The sequence below is a fragment of the Haemaphysalis longicornis genome, unplaced genomic scaffold, assembly GCF_048455015.1.
Source record: "Haemaphysalis longicornis isolate Haplotype H1 unplaced genomic scaffold, Haemaphysalis longicornis Haplotype H1 scaffold_9, whole genome shotgun sequence".
Classification (NCBI taxonomy): Eukaryota; Metazoa; Arthropoda; class Arachnida; order Ixodida; family Ixodidae; genus Haemaphysalis; species Haemaphysalis longicornis.
In genome coordinates this window covers 7,030,531-7,054,264 of record NW_027526460.1, presented here as the reverse complement: position 1 = coordinate 7,054,264, position 23,734 = coordinate 7,030,531, and the positions used below count along the sequence as shown (strand labels likewise).

General features: G+C 47.3%; 1 protein-coding gene across 2 annotated transcripts in view; it reads right to left on the bottom strand.

The window, feature by feature from the left end:
- Nucleotides 1-23,734, bottom strand: part of LOC144153913 (uncharacterized) — a 444,120-nt gene that overhangs the window by 264,487 nt on the left and 155,899 nt on the right. Inside the window, exon 2 of one of the 2 annotated variants that reach the window (XM_077685673.1) lies at nt 10,712-10,739. The exons of the other annotated variant lie outside the window; for it this stretch is intronic. The gene's annotated coding sequence lies outside the window, so the exon portion shown is untranslated. The remainder of the gene's footprint in view (nt 1-10,711; nt 10,740-23,734) is intronic. 2 annotated transcript variants of the gene reach the window in all.

Here is a 23,734-nt window from a genome sequence, read left to right as displayed (position 1 = left end):
TCGTTGGCAGCTTTCTTAAGAAGGGAGAATTGTGGTTGACTTCGTCCTTAGCACAGTAAAGACGTTTGGAAAATTTGAGCATTCTTTCATCCTGTTTTTGTACGTAATCTAGCCGTGGTTACAAGGCAAGCACATTGTCACCTGTTCTTCGCGCATGCTTTTAATTTTACACTTCATCGCCTTGTTTTACAAGGTGCCGCATTGCGTTTGGAAGTGTCTCATAGCGTTATTTGCGTTAGAAGAGGCTGTACAATGTTATTATAAATTGTTTCTCTCACAGCCGTGTGGTACTCAACCGAACAGTTGAGAAATCTCATGCCTTTTTTTCTTGTTTTTGCGAGCTTAGGAAATGACAGTGACGGGTCGATTTGTAATGTTTTCTTCTTTATTTGACCGTTCAGTAAGTACCGATGCGCAGTGCACCCATCGTTGTACCCACGCGCAATGGACCCATTTTTGTACCCATGCATATAGCGCGCAGCGAGCGCCCACTTCCTGTAAGAACCTGGCAAGGCTTACAGTATTGACAAATTAAAATAAATAAATAGAATAAATATCCTAGTTCGGCAATGTGCTCGTTGCGAAGTAGTTTGATGATCATAATCCGCGCGGCTGATTTAGTCACAAATGAAGACAACACACACACACACACACACACACACACACACACACACACACACACACACAAGCACATGCACACGTACACGCACACGCACGCACGCACGCACACGCACATATATATATATATATATATATATATATATATATATATATATATATATATATATATATATATATATATGTGTGTGTGTGTGTGTGTGTGTGTGTTACTGCCGCAGGCTTTCCGATTTTCGCGATATCGGCAAGCATGCGTTCAATATTGATGAGGAATAAACTCTCACTAAAGGCACATAATGTACTCACAAGACAAATAAAACAACGCGCTCAGCTTTTTGCGTCAGCATCCATGCGACTTTTGATATCCCGCACTGCCGCAGCGTCAGGCAAAGCGACATTCATCGACCCCTTGTCACCTCACAGCAACCTCGTTCCGGCGCATTCCGTAATTCCTGAAGAGACTGCATTTTTCGTGACTTTGGAAAGCGGCTGGCGGCGGTGTGCGAAGTTTTTATTATACTTTTATTTACTATTTTATTGTGTTCATGAGCATTAATCATACGAATTTTGACCCGCAACTTGCTTGCGTTTTTTGTGCTCAAAAATGTTTTGCGAAAATTTTATCCCGCGTAATGAGCGCACCTCTAAATTTGCATTTTTTTTTCTGAAAAAAAAAAAAACGTGCGATCATTACGCAAGTAAATACGGTGCTATAGCTTGTCCAACGCGCCCGATTAGCAGGCACCCCGCCATCTCGACGTGCCGTTCGCTGTGCTACCAACGCATGGGATTCTATATCCCACTCCTCGGGAGTCCCCTCTGAGTGACTCGTACAAATGACGCGCGCTTATATCGGCGCGGTCGTTAATCCCACAACCGGACGCTCGGCGCCATTTTCTCGAGCACGGCTAACGAGGCGACACGGGATAACGAGCGCTGAGCGCCATCGCGTCCGCGCTTCACGCCCATTCCTCGTCTCCGACCAGGAGTCTGTACTCCAAGCACGCTTATTGGCACATCTCGAGCCAATGAGTGAATGGACGTGATAGGATTGCGCAACCATGCCGCGATCGGGAGTGGAGCGTGCGAGGGAACAAGCCAAACAGGGCCTGACACAGCATGGCTTTCAAAGCGCAGTGGCATGCCGAAGTTGGCTTCGGTTATTTTCGAGCTAGTTAGATTAGCAGTTACTCAGCCCCACGCCCTTACTTGTACCTCAAAGTTCGTTCGACCTTTATGTATGCTGAACACATTAATTAGCTGAACACATTAGCCTTCCACGCTACAATCACATAAACACATAAATCCTGGCCAGAAGATCTACCCCATTAGATTGAGAAAAAAATAGTGGCTGGACAATAAATTTAAAGCTTTGGCTTCTTTTGTCTTTTCTTATCGTGACCGGTTCGGAGCAGCTGCGGAACACTCAAACCTGTTCAGAACGCAGCATACCATTGATTTAACCTGCAGCAACCGCAGGTTGAAATTACCGTGGTAATGTGGTAATGAAAAGTGGTAATGAAAAGGAAGTGGTAATAAAAAGGAAATGGATTGGCCTTTGCTTAATTTTGTCTTTTGAAATGACCCTTTGAGGACATAAATCCCAAATATTCTCACAATTCATTGCTTCTAGAATTTAGGAGACGCCTTTTAAATTCTTGTTTTGAGGAGCATCGCAAGCGACTATGCGCGCATCGTCGGGCGGCAGCACAACTAGAAGTGACGTCAATGTAAGTACATTCCAGAGTTAAACCAGTCAAACGCTCTTTGTGTATATTTTTCTATACAGCTGCAAACCAGATATATTAAAAATAATGCATCCTTTATTCGTTCCCATAAAAGCGGTCGCGACACCGGTCACGTCGATAAAAAAACTGTTCAGTTTTTTATCGACGTGACCTGTGTCGCGACCGTTTCAGTTTTCTGACAACCACTGTAGCAGAACTCAGACTTACTGGCTGTTTGTACGGTTTCTAACCAGTTTCCTTACCAGGAAAGTGTGGCATAAAAGCTGCTTCGCAATTGTTATCCAGCGCTCCGGTGCTTTTTTCATAAATTCTAGTCAACCCAGAGCTTTAACCGCCAACACACTGTTGAACGCTTCTGTAGTAAGCCAAAGCAGAGCATGCCCAATCAACAAAACGACGTTAACAGCATTGTTTATTTGAGGAAACAGGAAAGCAATCGAACTGCAGGATGGTGGAACTCGGCGACTCGGCGCTGTATCACTGCTTTTCGCTAGTTATTTTTGCGCCTGATGAGTAAGCGACGGGTTGGTTTTAAATTCCGACTACGCGAAGTTCCTTTGATAAATGTGTTTATGTAGTAAACTATCATTTTAACCTTTCGGTTATTTATTTCGTCAGGTCAGAAGTTTCACGTTCGCGCAACTAACATTACAGGCTACGTAAGACAGACGTCAGCAATCTTGTTTAAGAATACCCGCAAGCAGTACGACAGTTTAGAGTCGTACGAAACCACGTAAACAGTTTACAAATACCCAGTTTACTTTAAACGTGGTTACTTGTGCCTGCGCCACCCGCCCGCGTTGTTGACTGTAGTTCGACCATGTTTATCAGACGTATCAGAGATGAGACATCTCCCGTTCAGTTGCAGGGCGGGCGAGTTTCATCATGACGACGATGTTGTAGCTTTCTCCAACCGCTTGCGAGCCCGCTTTATGCCGACATGTTGTGCAGACGAGGTGAAACTGTGATTGCCTTCTTCTTAGCAAGACGTCACGGCTCACTTCACGAGTTGAGGGGGAAAGCCTAGGTGAAACGGGAGCTGCATATTTACCCTATATTTTGACATCGGGCAACGAAACGAGTATGCAGTATTTGTTTATCAAGGTTCCACAGTTATAAGTACCCACACAACTAAGCCTGTTTGAAAATCTCTTCACGACGTTTTTAAGCCTCACCGCGGTACAAGGGACCGCATCTGGATTTTCGTTTTCCTCTATTGCACATGGTTCTGCGCCTCACGTGGCCTCGTGGCCTTCCTTCGTGGCGCACGCTTATCGCTGCAGCGGCGGCCCCCGCCGCGCCTTCCTTCGCCACGTCCCGCGCAAGTCTCCTTTCCCTCCTTGCATATCTTTCCCTGTTATCGGGCCCTTGCTCCGTGCCGGGTGCTTACGGAAGAGGGTGTGGTTTGATTTCTAGCGCTCAAGGGCAAAACTGGTCACTCCGCGGAGACTGCCCGAGGTAGCGTAGTGTAGCTTGCGCTGCAAAAATGATGAGACATTCCACTGCGTTAATTAAGGTGTATTACCAGTGTAGTTGTATAAAATACACATCACACACGTGGTCAGAGAATGGCACGTATTTATTTTCTTATAATTTGGCATTGGTAGTGATTACGGCTTCGTGATGACTTAACCATTAAACTATGAAGTATTAGAGTTTTATCCTAGCAAAGAAAATTGGGGCGGTCTGTTTGCCTCCCGCAGAAGCTTATGTAATGACAGCGGGCCGGAATTCTTCAGCGTTTACAAATTCACTGGAAACAAATTACGAAGACTAAATGAAAGTCGGTTTAATAATACAGTCATCCCAGAGGTCAATTTTTTGTAATTTTGTTAGGAAAGGTTTAATGAACGAGAGTTACAGTCGTTTTCTGTAACCCTACACTTCCTCTAGATGCCCCATGTATCATTTATAAACAGCTGACGGCAATTCTGTAACTCTTACAACTTCACTATGACCTAATTACGAAAAGTAAATGAAACTCTCAGTAATTATAGAGTCACGCTAGCGGCAAACTGCGACATAACTGTTTTTCGGAAAGTATTGATAAAACGAAAGTTACATCCGCTTTCCGCTGAGCATTAGCCTGAAAGTTGGCTTTGCCGCAAAATGTTTTTGTCCCGCAAGGAGTGTGGGCGAACACAAAAAAAATCACGCCATATCCGCGGAATGAATGATGATAAGTGGGCGAAGCTCGGGAGGGGGATATCATCGGTAACCGTAACTCTCCCGTGAAAGTTCGCCCATTACATCATTAAGAAAGACGTAAGACTGTGTGCGTACATTGTACAAGTCAACTTTTATTTTCGTAGTCAATGCTCCCAGGCCCAGACCTGATGAAAGACCCCGCGCCATCGAGGACTACCCCGCACCTCCACCACAATTTGTCACGTAGGATAGGACACAACGATAAAGAAAGAACTTTTATTTGGGGCGAACTTGTGCCCGAACAAGACGAGAGGAAACGAGCAAAGGTCCTTGCGTCTCGTTCGATCTCCGAGAACGACTGCCTGCGTTCGTGGCGTGATCTCTTGCGTGATCTCCCCCTCGCAGTGCACGTGCGCTCGCGCCTCCGTTGGCGAACACAGACAAGCTCGCGCTCCCGGTGCCGAGTTTGCGCTGCCGGTTGCAGCCGGTTCTTGCGCGTGCAACGCGGCCCACTTTGCGACATCTCCGAAAGCATGCGGCGGTCAGGTACCACGAGACACAAGGGATGGACAGACCCATGGCTTTAGGAGCTTCGCCCCTAAAAATCCATAAAAGAGTCGCTGTAAACAGCCTCCTGTATAGAAATAGCACGCTTATTCTGAAGAGTCTAACTGAAATTTTTAACTGAAAATATGTCAATCAAAGTAGACGAAGTTGATGTAACTAGGACTTTTTTACCCCTCGATGTCAAGGTGTGGGGATAGAGATAGGCTGCAAGTAGCCTTCCTTCCACTGCCCTACCGAGGCCAGTGGTCGCTTACGTATTTGCGAAGATATGGTGCACGATTTTATCGCGTCCTGGTTTGTTACCGTCCGAAACCCCCAAGCGCGCTTCACTATGAACTTGCGCGTAACGCAGCAAAGCTCACCCACGAAGTCGATGTAATCAGGGCTATATTACTGACAACGCGAAATGCAAAAAAAAAAAAGGAAGTAAAGAAACCCAAAGGAGGAGGACGATTAAGGGGACATGATGCGAACTTACGCCTTCAGCTGCTGGTTACGTGGAGATTTGACCTAATAATGCTATAATATTGTGCCTTGATATTCATCACTAAAGTGGTGATGTCCCGTTGATAGTGCATTCTTTACTTGCGAGAGAGCAGGTCATGCGGTCTTAGCGTAGCACACTCTCCGCGTCAGCTGCTCTCAGTTGGCCAGTTTTGTTTATTTTTTTGCCAGTTTCCTCACCATTTCTTAAATATGTCTGCACAAAACGGCTGTGATGCTTTCTCCGGATGCGACGATGCGCTCAGTTGCGAAAGTAGGCCTGTGTCATTAGTTTTTGTTTTGCATAACGTGAAAGCTGACGCTTTAAACTCCCGTAACGTCGCCGTTTTTGTGTTTACGCTGGTGAACCTTACAACAGGTCATAAAGCTTATGTAGCAAGCCCAGCAGTGATACCTCTTTATCACGAGGTAACCATGGCGGTGTGGTTATGATTCCCGGTTAGCGCCCCATGAACTTGAAAATTATTTTTTAGATATACGCATACAGGTGTTTTCACACGCGCGCAAAAAAATTTGAAAACAGACAGAGTATTGCTAAAAGTAGTTAGCGCCTAAAACTGCTGTTAGAAGGTACTGATAACGAACATAACGGCCTATATGGTCTCCACGCGCTTTGAAGTGTTAGTGCTTCTTTCAAGTAGTATGGTACACACAAAACATTTTGGCCCCCTTGCCGGAGCGGAAACGAGCAAAAAGTGTCCCAAGCCCCGTATGTAATCCCGTGCAAAGATCGAACAAACGAGCCGGGGAAGCTTGCAGCGCTCATTCCTCGACGCGCTATCTGCCTCTCACGGACCGTGAACAGCAGCGGCACCACTCGGGTGGCAAATCCTGCGCCCCTCTAGAGCCTCCCCTCTAGGAATTGCGACCAGAACAAGGGGGGCACGAGACAGGGAAAGAAAACGGGTCAGAGAAGGACGAAAAAACAGGGTGATGCCTCGAGGCCGATAATAAATAGTCCTGCACTGCGCATGCGTTGGAGCTGCTTTCTGGGGATTATCCAGCGCACACAAAAGCGTCCTCGGTAGTTCTCCGCCTGTCGAACCATTTCCTCCATTTTTTATAGTTCGTCTTCGAATATGCCCTACGCCAGTGCAAGTTGCCAGTAAGCTGGGCTACACTCGAAGAGTTTTTACTTTCGCGCGCAAAAGCTCGCACGCTTTGAAAAAAAAAAAAGTTGTTTATCCAGTGAAGACTTCAAATATTGCTGTTCTTCCATTCTCGTTTCTATGTTCTTCTCATGCCTTATACAGTATTTATGGTTGATATTTTTTTCTTTTTCTACTCGTGAAAAACAAATGTAGAAAGCATCCTGGTATAAGGCCAGCGTAGATGTTTACAGGTTATCAGAATTTACTGGGGAGCAATTATAACATATCAGGCCTTTACCTTTAAGCCGTATCGTAGGTTTTTGTGCATATCATTCTGTAAGCTTTACCATCAGAAGTGAATGAATGAAAAGCGACTATTCAATAAAATGCTCTGGAATGTGACGTCGTAGCATGTTTCCTCCGTCTATTCTGGCGCATTACCGACCATTTGTACTCGCATGCAGACAAATTTAAAGGACCTAACGAGAGCAGATTGTGTAGCCGGCGTTCCTCAAAAAAGCAGACGTTCTTTTCTTGCGGGACGCATCTAGCGAGAACAGGAAGTTCACAGTTGGGCACCATGTGAAGAATTCGCAGTATCTGCAGCCTTGTAACAAGCCGCAATATTAGACGGCGCAACTTATCTTGTCAACAACCCACCGCTATATACTGTTTGATTTTCAAAATGGCGCAGATTGCACTAGTGGTGCGAGTCTGGAGAAACAGCAGAGCTGCCGGCCCCTCTCCTTCGTCGGAGACCCGGCTGTTCCATCCACCTCACATGGCTTTCCGAACTTCTCCATGACTGGCAGGCCGGGATCGTTTTGTCCGCAGACATTCTCATCTCTCTCAAAGTGGACCGCGTTAGCACGCGTCAGAACCCGTGGCAACCGGCTTCGCGAACTCGGCAGCTGTAGCGCGAACTCGGCGTGTGTGCTCCTCACTTTCGATGCGAACGGACGTGAACTGGCGAGGAGGACAGGACGCCAGAGATCACGCCACGGACGCTGGGAAGAGTGTTCTCGAAGGTCAAGCTGGCCGACGTCGGGTGTTCCTCACTAGGCGCACGGGGGTTGCTAGGCAACGCGAGCTGACGTCAGCGCTCCCCGAGGTTTTTTGCTGCGACAGGCGGATAACCCGGGGCTTAAACAGTTCCGCTGTTAGAACTGTGGAGCTCACTGTGATTTTCTTAATTGCTGACATAATAATATACCAAACGGCTGTTGTGAGTTCAATAACAATAGTCATAACTGAGGGGTAAACCACTTTTGTTTATAGGTATTGTGTAGTTTCTCACAGATAGAACCAAGTAGCGAGAAAATTTGATAGATTTTACTTTCTTTGGTGTAAACTATTTTTGGTTATGAACTTTTCACAAAGGATGCGCGTGGTTTTGTGAAAAGAATGTGCAGCGCTTTTTTATTTTTGTTTTTGCGCTGCCCTGTTTGGACGAGGCGGCAACACGGAGTCGGCAGATATATTGCTTCAGCGAGTATTAGAACCGACTTAAATACTAGAGGGTGCGACAGTGACTGCATTGTACCGTTCCGATCTTCGTGAGCACAATTTTGCAGCGATATGCGAGACAGTGTGATGTCAAAGGTAAGAAATTTTACCGCTAAACGCACGACTAAAAGAGTTTTTGCTTTTAATTGCAGCAAAAATTATGCAGGCTTTGAAAAAAAAACTGAATTGAAGACCACTCAGCTTCCGAGCCCGAACTCTCCTTAAAGCATTTATCGTTGTGAAGAAAAAAAAATAGAAAGAAAAACGAAGCCGCAGTTGCGCGAAAAAAAAAATTAACCAGGAATTTACACCATAAAAGAGTAATGCCAAGCACTCGAGTCGCCGCCTACATATTTAAAAGGCTATTGCCGAGAATTCCCCCTGATTAAATACTTAGCGAGTAACGGGGGAACTTTGCTCCGTAGGCTCTTGGGACCGACAGCCCCTAGCTTGTCGTGCCGATCTGTTTTTCTTTGTGGCTGTCAGCGCTGCTAGGTCGTTTGTGTAGCGGCGCGACATTAGCAGGCGTGACCCGTGTAGGAAGGCACATTACAGCGGCGTATCCAATTTTATCGGGTCGTCCGGGCTTTTACGACCAGCGCTATAATCTAGATCTACCAACAGAAGGTGTGCTTCCTCAGAGCAGCCAGGAGTAAGTTTGCTCTTCGTGTCGGTATTCACCTTTTTTCATTAGTCTGTGTTGTCACTCGACGGGGCTATCCGGAGCACGTGGCAGCGGCATTAAAAATGCCTCGCTAGGCATGCTTGTCCTCTTCGGTGTGCTTTTTCTAAAAACATTTCTCTGATTGCTCTCCGATTAACTATCTGGAAACGAGCGTACGCGGGCTGCCTGCTGACATTAAGTGCACATTTTTATTATTATTATTATCACTTTCTTCTTCGTCGTCGTCGTCGTCCTGCGCTTTCAGTACTCATTTGAAGTTTTTACTTTGCCTCAAATTTCGACGCCCACCAACTTTCTTGCTCTCGTTAGTGACGAGCGTACCCTTCAAATAAGTTCTTCGTGTTAGTTCTTGTAAGCATCACGCTAATGACGGGAGCAGTTTGCACGATGTCTCGTAACTCCAGGGATTTCCTTAAACCCCCACTGCTGTTCTTATCTTCTCTGTACTTGCCAGTTACTTGAAAAGAGAGAATTATGCAAAAAAAAAAAGTGTCACCTTCTTCAAAGCTTAATAATCTCCTACTTGGGCTGTCACCTCTTTTGAGATCGTGGAAGACGCACAAAAATGAGTTGACAGCCATCGCGGCGCATCAAATGCGGAGTGATCAAACAGAACAGTAGTCAGCACGAAAACACTGCGACGAACGAGAAAGATTAGCGCGGTGAAGCAGCCTAGGTAACGACAAACACATGTTACGGTTCGCTGCGAGCACGCGCTCCGCTTGAATCGACTCGTTTAATACAGATAGGCGCAGCAGTAAAAGTTTACGCCTTTTCAAACCGGAGATCTGCTCTCCGCGTCGTCTAATTTGCATACTTTACTCTGCACAAACTGTGATTCGGAGCAAGCATCTCTATACTCCTTATCAAGAACGAAATTTTACGAATATTTGATTAGGACGATGTACCGCTGTTCGATCGCAACACTCTTCTTTTAAGTTCGTTTTTTATTGCGACGAGGATGTCCATTGTTTTAAAAGGAGCCACCCGGGAAAAAAAAAAAAAAAAACGCATCGCGGCACCGTTTTACAGTCTGTGTCCGCGCCCGCGCGCACACACTCACATGGTCAACGGCGAGAGCACAGGCTGCTGGTTCCATTTCCTCGCCTTTTGTAACTTGTCGCACTAGCTCGGGCGTTTGGTAATCCGAGAGCATGCTCGTCGCAAATGAACGTGCCCGCTTTCGCTTAACTGCGCCAATTTGTCGCTGACTTCCCTCCTTTCTCTGCCCGCTCGAGAGCCGCCTAATAAACTGGGGAAATCCGCGTAGGGAAAACTGCAGTGAGCAAGCTTAAAAGTGGCCATTAATGTGGCGCTCTTTCCCTAATTGTATTACACGGATGCTAAAGCGGCGCGGGCAGACAACCATAGCCACAACAACGCAACCGTTCTTTGTTGGATTTTATCCGGGAGGCTAACCGAGTTTCCTGGATATAGATCGGACTCGCTTAATGTCTACTAAGCTTTGAGGCTGTTAAATAAACGCAAACACAACAACAAAAGTAAAAAGGAAACTTCTTGCTTCGGGCTTTGAAACATCCTTAACGCGGCATCAGATTACCAATGAGAACGCGTGAACTTTTCGAGCTGTATTTGAATGCGTTGTGAAAATTTCAAGTAATGACGTTAAGGACGAGGAGAGAGCTGTAGCCAGGGAACTTCACAGCTGTCGCTTCCGGGCCGAAAAACGAAGACCTATTTAAACTCCAGCCATTCGTCGCTTAAGGACAAGGTCTGCGCCGTTGAAGCGCCCCTGAGCGCGTACTCTTTAACGAAGCGTTAATGAGTTCGTGGATTGAGCGCTATAGAGAAATCACTTCGAGACGAGCGAATCGTGCTCTGACCTTTCTGGTGTCTCAGCGATGAGGGAACCTGGAAAAGAAAAATAAGAAAAATCGGTTAGACGAATAGGATGGCCGTACGCCGCTCCTGATATTCTCTCACTCCCTCCCTCCATTTTTCCTTCTCTGGATTAACATTTTACACCAACAAGAGCTCGTTAGGGCGTATTAACGCGGAGATCGCCGACTAATAAGCATATGATAGGTATGTAGGGATATCGAGGCCGCGTAGGACAATGCAGGCTGCTTCAGGACGCAAATATAAAAAGGAAATAACCTGAAATTACACCGCATACCCATTGTGAACAACTTTAGAGCATGTTTGTCTCGCATATTTCCTACCCCGCACCATCCAGATTGCCGCTTTCGGTACGCGAAAACAAGCCGCTTCGAAACAATCGGGAAAGATACTACGAACCAGCGCGAATACATTTTGCTTTTACAGACAAATCTCTTTCCCATTGGGCCGCACGCAAAATACGATTCCGTGCATTCCGGCTCGCAAAAAAAGAATACGCCAGGGAGAAGAAAAAAAGCGAATGACACAGCCTTACATTATGCCTTAAAGGGGCCCTGAAAGGCATTTTGAGCACACTAAATGAAGTAGCGCAATCGTTAGATTGGGTCGTCAAGGTCATCTGGGCCAAGTATTACTCTTTTACGCGCAGCGGAAAGCTCACACTTTTGTTGCAAAGTTTGTCGCTTTTTTCTCACCCTTTCCTTCGTGTTTTTGGACGCCGCCATCTTCACATGTCTACATCATCGATTCCCCGATGTTCGTCATGAGCTAGACATCCTGCTATTGGGCGGCTTTTTCACGCACTTCCGGCAAAGAGATGAGTCGTCTGCTCAGCGTCGACTCGCCGGCTGATCTGCCAGCGTAGTGCCGGAGTGCTTGGACATTTTACGACAAACGAAACAAGTGTAAACAAACGCTTAACCGTTCGTATTGAATGCAACACGGCCATAACACGACATGGATATTCTCTTACCGGAGTACGTCCCATAAAGAAAGCGTTGAAGCCCCGTGGCACTTCTTTCGTGCAATCGCAGAGAACGCCCTGAGCCGAATGCCCAGGTTTGACGGATACATTTTTTTCCACTTCAAAACAATCCAGAGATGCGTTTCGAACGAACACAACGTCACAACATGCGTTGCAAGTCTGAACCGCGATTGACAGACGATGGGCTGCCTCCTCCTGCCCCTCGTAAATTCGGCACTCACCTCGCGCGCGGTTTGCGGGGACGAACAGCAAGTCACTTAACTCTGGCGCGCAAGCCGAGATGGCTTTTAGCCACGCACACTGCACATACCCCATGCGAGGTTGAGTCGTACGTCGCTCGAGAAAGATAATCCAGGCCATGGGAAGCACTATCCACCCGCAGAAGCACAACGTCGCATTTCATCGCGAAACAAAGGCGTCCACAACACACACACCATCGCCTCCTGTAATGCCAAACGCATCTCGCACTTCCAAATGAGAGTGAGTAGTATGCCTGCAGTGCCCATATGCCGCGAGGTGGGGCCCCAAGCTGAACCGGGATCACACAACCGTAACTGACCTCTGGGGCGGTTTGTGCCTTGTTGCCAAGGCAACCGATGTTTGATATCGTCAAAGAAAGGCGCTCGCTCCAGCGCTAGAAAGCTCAGAGCCGCGCCGGAGCATGTTTAGCCAACGTTGCCGCTCTCCACCACGCGTCGCCCCAAGCTGAACTGGTCACATGATTGAAGCGTTTTGTGCACGGGTTCTGTATCGGCTTAAAATGTCTTTTTCACATGGCGCCGGCAGGAATTACCACCACCGCAAAATAAGACCCGGCACCAGCGGGGCCACATCTGATACGGCGCTTTTTGGATAAACAGTGCGCGGTGCATGAAAGGGACCGAGCGCGAGATCCTCCCCAGCGGCTGCGAGGTCGCCGCCGATTAAAAGTCACGTGCTGCACTGCAGCAACGCACACCGCGAAAGGGCAAGGCCAGGCCACCGCACACATGCGGGCAGATTTTTCGTTCGCTTATCCATCCTTGAGCGGAGTGCGGAATTCATGGTGTCAACAAAACTTGCCCGTAGCAGACGGCAGTCGGAGGAGCGTAATGCGGAAGTACGTCACCGCTGACTAGCGCAGCATCATGGGAGGCAGTGCTTGCGCGCCGTCAACAGTTGAAAAGAGGAGGAAACGCGGCGCGACGATAATGCGTGGTTTTTGATTTACGATTTCTCAGCTAATACTCATCGCTTTAACAAAATTCTTGCGGGAGGAGATTGCTAATACATTGTCTTATTTGGTTACATGTAGATCCATGCATCGGCGGAAGGTATTTCAGGACCCCTTTAAGTAAAAAAAAAAATTGTGGTTGATTCCTCTGTCATAGGGATCGGTAAAACACGAAAGTGAAATGTGCAGCGAAATCTGCAGCTGAGCATGATTTGCGGTTCGGCGGTTGGTTGCGGGTGCGCTTGGCGAGCGACGTCCTGCTGGCGGGTCGCTTCGGCAAAGGTGTACTGGGGTCATTTCCGCGACGGATATGACGTCAGTGAAATCTGAATGTATCCCGGCATAAAACACTTACGTGCTAAAATATAAATCCCGAAAACGAACAACCTTAAGTATAACGTACTCCTTAGTTCTAAAGGTTGCTTCCCCGCAAGAAGACCCTGCGTGTAGGGGTGAACCTTTTACAGGCCGCTTGCTTCGTTGTACTGGCGTCATTTCCGATACGGATATGGCGTCAGTGAAATCTGTGTATCCCGGAATAAAACACTTTCGGGTTAAAATAAGGAAGACCGCCAATACACCAGCGCGGGTTAACGTCACAGGCTCGCCGTTTTTTTTTTTTTTTTCAAAGAACAGTTATTGATTAGGTATTGGGTCAGGTTACAGTAAAAGCAATCGGGACATTTCGTTCGCTCCAGGGATTAAATAAGTGGCGCGGGCTAGTGACGTGATGGCCACTTGGTCAAACAGTAATAGGTGTGCCCCGCTCATTTTCGTTATGAAAGTTATTTCCAAGACAAAACAATGAAATGTGTGTCATATATTGAAAAGGCACTACCGTGTACAAAACGGGAGTGGGAGACCCCGCGCGCTAGTAAAATACCACAAGGATTTCATAAGTTTCCACGTCGACTTCGCCGAATAACGCACAAAAATAGCACATGCTATTTAAGCAGCAGGATATCTGGTGAACGGAGTAGGGTTACGGTGTTAACGTAAGCGAACAAACCACTTTCGAACAAAGTGCTTTGTTCCACTTTGGGACTTTACACATTGCACAGCACAGCGATTGTGTTACCTGTCGAATCGCCTGATGAATATAGGTTCACCATTTCTACGTAGAAATACGCACTGAGGAGTGAATGAATAAAAATCAAAAATATTAATTTATGAACTATTTTATTATGTACTTATCATCAATATAATCATCATCAGTCTCTCTACGCCCCATGCAGGGCAAATACCTGTCACATAGATCGATTATGCCGGTCGTGTGCTAACTGCGACCAATTTATCCCTGCAAACGTCTCGACCTCATCTGCCCACCTAACTTGCCCCTACCGCGCCTGTCTTCTCTGGGGATCCCAGATTCCCGTTCCATGGTTCCGGGGATCCACGGTGGGGATCCCCGGAACCCAACAATGAGGCAGAGATAATCAGAAGGATAAGAATAAGGTGGTGCATTCGGCAGGCATTGTCTGATAACGAATGGCATTGCCCCTGAAAAGGAAAGTGTATAACAGCTGCATCTTACCGGTACTCACCTACGGAGCAGAAACTTGGAGCCTCACTAAGAGGGTTCAACTTAAATTGAGGACGACTCAGCGAGCAGTGGAACGGAATATGATAAGTGTAATGTTAACGGACAAGAAGAGGACGGAGTGGGTTAGGGAACAAACGCGTTTTAAGGATATATCAGTCGCAATTAAGAAGAAATGGGCAGGGCATGTAACGCGAAGGCAAGATAACCATTCGTCATTAAGGGCAGCAGGGTACCGACATAAATCTGAATTCAAGAATACCGGTTAACTTTAATATATTTCGCTACTCAATAGAACCACTGTGGACGTGCCGAGACATTTCCCGGATCTCTACCACAACCACAAGGCTTCTTTGACAAGCGCAAAGTAAAGTACGACGCACCGTCGTAGCATGCCTGTGGAACCACAACCGATTACACCAGCTGTGTAGTCAGAAGAGCGGGAGGGGGGTTTGCGCATTTCGGCGTTTTATTAGTTCACTCTGTTGACACTCCACATCAGTATATTAATATGTAAAATAAAATAAGCAAATTAGATAGAACAATGAAAGAAAATGATGTTTGCGCAATTTCTTTTCTTTTCAGCATTTTTTTTTTTTTTTTGCCGCTGACGTATAACAGCCCCTGAAAAAAATTCTCGCTACGCCACTGGATCACATAGCGTGCAGACAGTTCCGTACCTTGAAGTAGACTTCAGCATGAACCCATAGGACTGCACGAGCCAATGGCTCTTACAACGCCACTACAAACGTTGGGACTTTAAGCCATGGCATTAGTGCGCTCTCGTGCAATACATGAAGCCGTTTTGCGATACGGCACACACTCGTTCGTGCAGTGAAAGTGTTGAAGGAGAGGCGATATATTCTTTAACGTTAGTACAGCATCTTGGGTAGTGCAAAGCGAAGGAGAATGAAAATAATTTCGCAGTATGTAGCCATTACAACGACCTATGCGAATGTACGCGAGAGAAAAGTATGGTGTAATTTATAAAATTTGAAAATACGGTCACTGCAGACTTAGGGCAAAGAAGACATACGCACGAAGGCGGCGGAGACCGTACACCGGAAAATTTTTTGCTGTAAGACGCAAGACACTAACGAAGCGAGTTCTCACCATGAATGAATTTGCAATCATTTGCATGCTCTCCGTTGCACCGAAAAGACGTTTTACGCGTACAGCGGTAGCATGGCGATGCCTAGCTGAGTGAATACATCAACGTACCGGACCCATATTGAGGAATACGTAAAGGAAACACGTAATTTAAACTCAAGTTCAGATTTGTCTCATTAGTTATTGTCGGGAAAAAAACCTAAAATTATTTTGCAGGCATTGGCAAGGGTTACATGCATGAGTACAAAATCCAGGTAGTTATCGGAACGGCCAGTGAGTTAAGCAATAATTTATGAAAGAAACATTTTGGGCCTTTTTCACTTTCTTGTGGACGTGAGAGGAAAAAAATAAAAAAAGGCTCACACTAACGCGTACGACTTCAAGGTAGCGAAGCAGTACGCAAAAGCAGTGTTTTTTCCTTTTCTTCGACTCACGGCGTTAAGCTCCCCTCCCGCCTATCTCTCCCCGCCATCGGGCCGCTGCTCCGTGCCGGGCGCTTGCGGAAGGGGGTGTGGTTTGACCTCTAGCGCTCAAGGGCAAAACTTGTCGCCCCGTGAAGACTTCCCGATTTAGCCTAGTGTAGCTTCCGCTGCAAAAATGAACTTTATTGAACTGCGCGCATCGATACCGATGTGCTCCCGGTATTCCAAGCCTCTAAGTCCAGCACTTTGGGCTAGACGTTGACAACACATCTTAGCCAAGTAGAAAACAAAAAAGACGACGTTACTGTGGTGAGCAGACAACTTATTTTCCATAAAATCTAGGAAACCCCTCTCGCAGTTGAACAAGCTTGTAGGGACAAAATCTCCTGAAATTTGCTGTCCGGACATATGTTTGTAAGCAAGAAGCGACCTGGATACATCAACGGGATCAGAACGTAAAGAGGAGCCTTCCTCGAAGACCGATTTGCCGCTGTACGGGGTACCTATATCGGCAAAAAACAGATCTACATGGGCCTGCGAGATAATAAGAAAGTCCAAAAATACACACTTTAGCCCTTTTTTACTTCCTTTGAAGTGTGACGTTTTTAGAAAGCTCCCGCCAGATTGAGTTTATGAGCCTTGATCGGTTTTCACACCCGAAGTTTTGCAGGCTCTACAGGTTCAGCAGTTCTGCTGGGCATTGATATCTCCTGTTATGATTTATCTCTTCGTTTTGGGTGTAATTGCAAGAAGTCCCGCTCACTTTTTAAGACGCTTCGTGAGGAGAAATCCTTAAATTTTTTGTTAATTTCCGCGGGAACATTTGTTACCAAAAAATGGTTGCGGCTTAGCTCAGCTATCCTTGGATGTGCAAAGCAAAAGCTTGGCTTGATCTGGATGCGTCTTGGTTTCGCTTGGCCAACCTTTGATGGGGCTGTATTGCCGACCAAGGTTCAAAGCCATTCGGTCCCGTGCAACGCTCACAGGAGTAGGCCCGGCCTCGCTTTCATTCTTGGCGAGCGCCGCCGTTCCTGCTTCACGGCGAACGCGGCGCAAGATGAGTCACATAGCCCGAGACGACCCAGCGGCGCATGCGTGGGACGCTGCTGGTTTGGTCGGCTGCCAAACAGCTGAGCGGCCGCTACTGTCGCGGCCTCCGCCGCTACGTGAGCAGAACGACTGAAAACGGAGCCCTGTGCGCAGCGCCGACAGCGGGCCCGGCTAATCGCGCGATGCGCTTAGCCGGGTTAACTTGCGCATCCTCCGCGAAACCGCTGGACGAAAGAAGTAAAGCTTTGCCTTTACTGGTATATCTGGCTGCGCTGAAAAATGCGTCCGTACGTACGTGTGAAACCCAGCCGACCGTCTGTATAAGCACATTGAAGCCTCACTGTATCAAAATCCTAGGGACCGGAAACCCACTTCGTTATAAGCGGTACTTCGCTAAAAACGGGGATGATACGTTACACATGCACTGCAGTAGGGAGGGGGGGGGGGGGGGGACTGCGAAAAACTGCCGCTCAACCGGAAACTTGAATGAAACGATTCCGTTAACGGGAATTTATTGTACGTGCACACATGACGAAGTCTTTACTCCGAAACATTTTTGTTTGTTTGTTTTTCACCGTTCCCCAGTTAACCCGCAACGCAGTTAGCCGGGTGTTTACGACGGCCGTTGAATAAGAAGATATGGGCCGTTACGTTTAATTAAGGAATACACGTGTGCGCTAATGCATAGCTAATTAAAGACGAACTCACTCGGTCGTCGACTAGGCGTGTCGTCCTGCCGAGTCGCGCTGGACGAATTGTTGTACTCCCGCCACCCATACGTTTTCGTTTTCTCTTTCCGTACGACTGTGGTGAGCCGCGGGACAACACCTCCGCGTGAAGAAAGCCCGTTGACAAAGTCGTTGAAGTAAAACCCGTGCTTATCGCCCTCACACGTTTGAAGGCCAACTTAAAAACAAATGCCCGGCTGGTCGGTAGGGGTGATCGAGTCGCAACGGGAAGAATGATCGGGTGAAGGGGCGATGGTGGGGCTTTCTCATAACCTACGGGGTGTTGGCCAGTGCCACTCAGCGCTGCCAAAGCGACGAAGCCTGTCCGCGGGAACCCGACACGCGCTCTTAATGGCCCTCATCAGTGAGCACCGCGCAGTTTCACGCGGCGGCGAGCAACCGCTGGCCTAATTTCCTTCATCTCGGCGCTCGCTGTTTTATCCCGACCATGTTTCCCACTCGCCAGGAGGCGATTCCCGCGCACATGGTCGTCAACCGGAGGCTGTACTGCTCTCCGGTTCACCGTTATGACCAGCTCATCGGCAGCCGTTCTCGACGTCTGGCAAATCTGGTTAGCCGCGATTGCCTCGCTCGTCCTGCGTTGCCGTTGCACGCGCGAGAACTTTTGGACGTAATTCCGCGTTCTCCGCATTTCCCCTTCTCCTGCGCATTCGAAGAAAAAAGCTAAAACTGAAAATAACCAGTTCACAACAGGAACTAAACCAGCACTGAATGCCGCACGCACCGTCGCCTGCCCCTTCGAGCTCATCTTATGCGAATCGTCGCACGGCGAACACCGGCAGAAATCAACATATGCGACCAATTTTGGTTTGTTTCGGGGGAAAAAAATGAAGGAAGCTCGCACTAACGCGAAGGACTTGAAGGTCGCGATGCCGTACGCAACCTTCACGACCATCACGACGGTTTAAGTCTACAATTGCAGCCGATTTGCTGCTTCGCTTCTTCGCTGCCGCAACGACCTTTACTCCATCGTCGTTGCTATAAGTGTGAGCTTCCAGTATTTTTTTTTTTTTTAAGTGATAATCATTGGACGTCACCTTGGAGGGGCGTACGCTAGGACGTGTCTTTGTCGTTCCGAGAAAGTGTTGCCATAATTTCAGCAAACGCTGGAGTCTTCCTCGTTCCGAGCAAGTGTTACCACAACTGCGGCTGACGCAGGATTTGTTTGTTGGCCACTCCTGGCCAATCTCTTTAAAGGGACAGACAACCGATTTTTGTCGCGTATATGTTCTCTAGCCCATATGAAAGCCAGCGTTTTATATAGCCTGGTAACCACAAGCAATTTCTAAACAAACTGGCGGAAATAATTTTAATTTGGCAGCAAACTTCCTGAAAACGGAAGGGTGGCGGTTCGTAGTGTCGAAACTTGGCACTACTATATGTGTCCCTGTCACGTGACCTGCAAACCTAGCAGCTACTGTAACTGCCTAAATGTTTATTTACGTATTGGAAACCTTTTAACACAAGTATTTGTGCAAACTTAAATTGTATATGTATTTTTTAGCGTTATTTTAAATTTTTTTTAGACACGCCGCCCGCCGCCGCTGGGTTGCTCTGTGTGGCTAACTGATAGCATCCTCGATTAACCGCACCGGTGCACACCGGGGCACACCGGTGCGCCTTTTCATCCTCGATAAACCGCACCGGTGTGCACCGTCCGTCCTCGATAAACCGGGGTGCACCGTCGCGGGGCAATTTTTGGTTGCACCGCCGCGCACCGAGAGAGTCGACGGTGCGCCGGCGTGCAGTCCCGAGATGCATCGCGGACGATGCCGGCGAAGGAGCTTCCTCCGCCGTCTGCTGCAGCGACGGCGCATCGCCGCACTCGTGTCAAGGCGGACGGAGTTGTGTATTGTTGCTGACAAGGATGGCGTGCTTGTGAATTCATCGGGCAACGATGCGACAGTCTCCTAACGGGCGGTAACAACGGCCAGTGATTGTAAATGAGGACGCGAACTTTGTGTACTTGAAAGACGGCTTCATGCATTGCCAGAAAGTTGGGGATTGACATTCGTTTCGTTCGATCGAATTATCATGAACTGTTACCGGAGTGCCTAGACGATGAAGACCTACTTGTTTTGCTGTAACGGAAGGGCGGAACAAAACAGGCACTCGCATTATGGCTCAAACGAAGATTAGAAGCAGCTTGTATGTAGCTGTTTAGTGGAAGCGGTGGCGGTACGTTGTTCCGCATGTGTGACGGATTTAAGCTGTGCGTACATATAATCATTGGCCTTCAATAAATACCACTTTCAAATAGCGCTGCGTCTCATTACAGCGCTGTATTGTTACTTGTGAACGTTTTTATGAGTTGATTTCTTAGATTAAGAGATGGCGCCTGGGTAGAACCGCCCCGTTTGTCCTCGATCAACGCTCCGTGCCGGTACGCACCGTCGTGGGGCACTGTGCACCGCGCCGGTTTTGGGGGCAACACCGGTGCGTGTTTATCGAGGACGCTATGAGCCTCCATGCCCAGAATCAATGGCAGCGTTCAGTAAACAGACCCAGCGAAGGAGCTTTGACGACTCTGCCTGAGGCAGAGACGTTTGTTCTGCCAAAATATTTGATTTCAGTTTCCAAATACACCAACGGCAGCTTAAAAAAAAAAAAAAAAAAAACGTCGCGCCCGGGGTGAATCGAACTTCCCGCGTCCACAACGTGAAGCCGGATTGTACCTATCGTCTATCCCAGCAGATGGCGCATTCGTGCAAAATAGACTGTTGCATTAAAAAAACACATAAATGAACAGGAAAGCCTGCGATTCAAACTTTTTTTAGCTGGGAACAAGTTTTTAAATATTGTTTTTTATTTCGCATACAGACAAAAGTATGTTGCCGAGCTACTCTATGTCATGGTTGCCAGCATTAGTTTTGGGAGGGACACATACGGCTCGTAGGTAAAAAAATTCGATTTAAAAAGTTGTAGGGCGTTATCAGCAAAACCGTTTCTCGTCAAGGTGCTTGAAGTGATGCCCTTTCATTTGGGATAGAGAATATATACTCGACAAAAATCGGTTGTCTGTCCCTTTAAGTCAGTACGCTTGGCCTGATAAACGCGCGCCGGGGACGCTGGGCGCTCTCCGCGAGGCACTCACTCATGTGTACGCTCGGCATTTTCTTGATATTTTAACTGCGGACACAAAACTCCGATGACTTGCTAAACAGCTCAGCTGTTAAAACCAAACTGACATAAAGACAAATAAAAACTCTGAATAAATAGAAAACAACGAAAACAGAACAATGTGATTGACTAATATTTGAGAAATTAATTTCTTATGAGTTGTGATTGCGGAAGCATTAATTCCCAAATGAACGCCTCAGAGTCGCATTTTTGAGTGGGTACGTTGTTGACGCCGCAGCCAATAGGAATTGGTGAGTCAGATGTGAGCCTGTGTCATGTGTCATATGTGATACAGTGTCATGTGTGCGATGACGTGGCTCTGGGGCAGCAGAACATGAATCTTGTGCGTTGCTGTTTCCAGCCGCGGCGACACTTACGGCAGGATGATGTTTGCCGCTGCTCCCGCTTCCTAACACAGAACGCAAAACACAGCTCGCAATTAAGCCTCGACCGTGTCGCCATGCTTACCGGTTCAGTAGCCCGGGTGGCTCGGTTTGACCGCGAGAGTTTCGGAACTCACAGAAGCGGTCTGTTTTCCCGCTCCATGCTTATTCGTGCATGCGCCATGATATTGGAGAGACGCACACGGCGAACACAGAACCCCTTGTCGAAACTACAACGATGGGGGAACGCGAAGCTTTACGAAATCAAGTCCAACACCCAACCTATGTAAAAGGGAGCGGACCCACGTCACACCACCTTACCATACACATAAGGTGTTTCTTATCGGGACGGTTTACTGCACTGAGATTGTGCCCTTCAGTGCTTTACTGGTACGGGCATTCCAAGGCTTTCCGTAGCGTCCAACCATCGTCGTCGTTAGACGGAGTAGTGCATTTTCTGTCAAATTTTGCGCGTCCATGCACCTTTCTGCTAATCTAAACTCTTTCAACTGTTCCGGAATAGTGCAATTGAAATTGAATATACGTTGGCTTAAAAACGTGAGGAACCCAGGTCCGATTCCGACCCTTGGGAGCGCTTTAATTTTTCTTCTCTTCATCCACGATCATCATTATCGTCAGAGAGAGTTGGATTTCCTGCAGTGCGTTTCGGGGACTGCAAACGACCTCAATGAGGAGATGAAAGTTTCGCTTTATAATGTATTAAGAGCAGCCGTTCCTTTTCTTTTTGTTACTCATCGTTGTAATATTACACACAAAGCCGACTGCCAAGACTCTTGGCATTTAGGTGCCATCAAACATTGTTACAGGAAGTACCCCCAACATTTTTAATTTTGGGACCTCCTTCTGTGAATTGCATGTTAAATAAAACCTTCACACCTTCGAAGAACACGGCGAAACTGTGTGGGCTGTAGATGTCATGATTTACTTCGCAAGACACCTTTACTAAAGCCTCAAACGCGGCTGCGTTGCTGCTATTCCTCCCGCTTAAATTCGCTCGATACATCATAAATCTCAACAGCATTTTACGTTGTTCGAATGGTATTCTCCGACCGACATATTATCTGGCAATGAAATTTTACGCTCCGTCACAGCACATGCGTAGTCGCTGTATTACTGCAAGCAGGGCGGGTGCCGGGCTAATCAAACGGCTTAAGGCAGCGAGATCCAACGGGATCTTGAAATGGGGAATCCGACAATGCCCTCTTTTTCGTTTCATTTTTTCTGCGCAGTAAAGTCGCATCTCCCTTTCTGAATGAGCGGGCGAGAACGGCAGAGTACTTATATCATCGCAGAATCCTCAGCGTCCCGTCCCACTAGCCGCCAATTCACACGAAGAAATAATGTTCTCGGCTTTCCGAGTAATTGAGAACGGGTGCACTCATTTCCAAGACACGTCGTAATTACTAAGCCTAGAAATACAGAGAAATAACACAAAAGCAAGATTATTTTATTTTCCCATCCTGGACGTTGTCTGAAGCACACCGGCCATAACTAGGCCTTTGCTCTGGACAAAATAAAGTTACTTCCTCCTCCTCGTCGAGAAATAAGCGACGCAACATTTCTTTCGTTTTGTTTTTGTTGTGTTGAGACAACTTTCAATTAAAACCACGCTCTAATGACGGTTTATAAACTAATGCGCTGCCTCAAATATGCCAAAGATTTACTATGCGCTCATTAATGTTGACGTGTACGAGTATCTCTAGTAGTTAGGAAAGGTGATGATGTGTATACTTCGCCTTCACGGTCTTTATGAGATCAGAAATGATTTTTGCAACAGTATACGGACCCCCGGGAGGTTAAAACGGCTTCAAAAAATTGACGCAAAAAAAAAAAAAAAACTATGGTTCCCTAAGTTTATGTTTCGCATACGAAAAAGACGACGTTGTAGGTAAACTTCTTTGACTTTAACGTAATAACATTGTGAAAAGCGCTGTTAATTGTGTTGCATTCCGCGCTAATTTTTCGAAGCAACGAATAAATTCCACAACCGCTGACAATAATTGATATTATTAAGCGCAACCTTGGATAGCTCTGTAGGCCTGAAGCGACACCGAATGACGCTGCATAGAAGAGCGGGCGCACCACGGGCTTGTCTCTGGCATTGTGCGCCCGTACCTGCGGGCAAAGTATTGCGTCCGCCTGAGATCGCCGGATCGCGTGTGTATCCGCTGACAAAGGACAGGCCACGTTGCTGGCGTCGTCGGAAAAGTGGACGGTGCACGAAGCATGCACAAAGCCAGCGCGTAATTGCTCGCCGAACACTATATAGTTCCCTCGTTAATGCCTTCCCTCGCCGGACTGACGACACGTGATAGCTTAATTTGAGGCGATGATATATCGACTGTCACGTGACCTGATTTACCGGCCACGCGGAAACCGGAGAGCTTCATGGATGGCTGCTTGCGTGCCCCCTT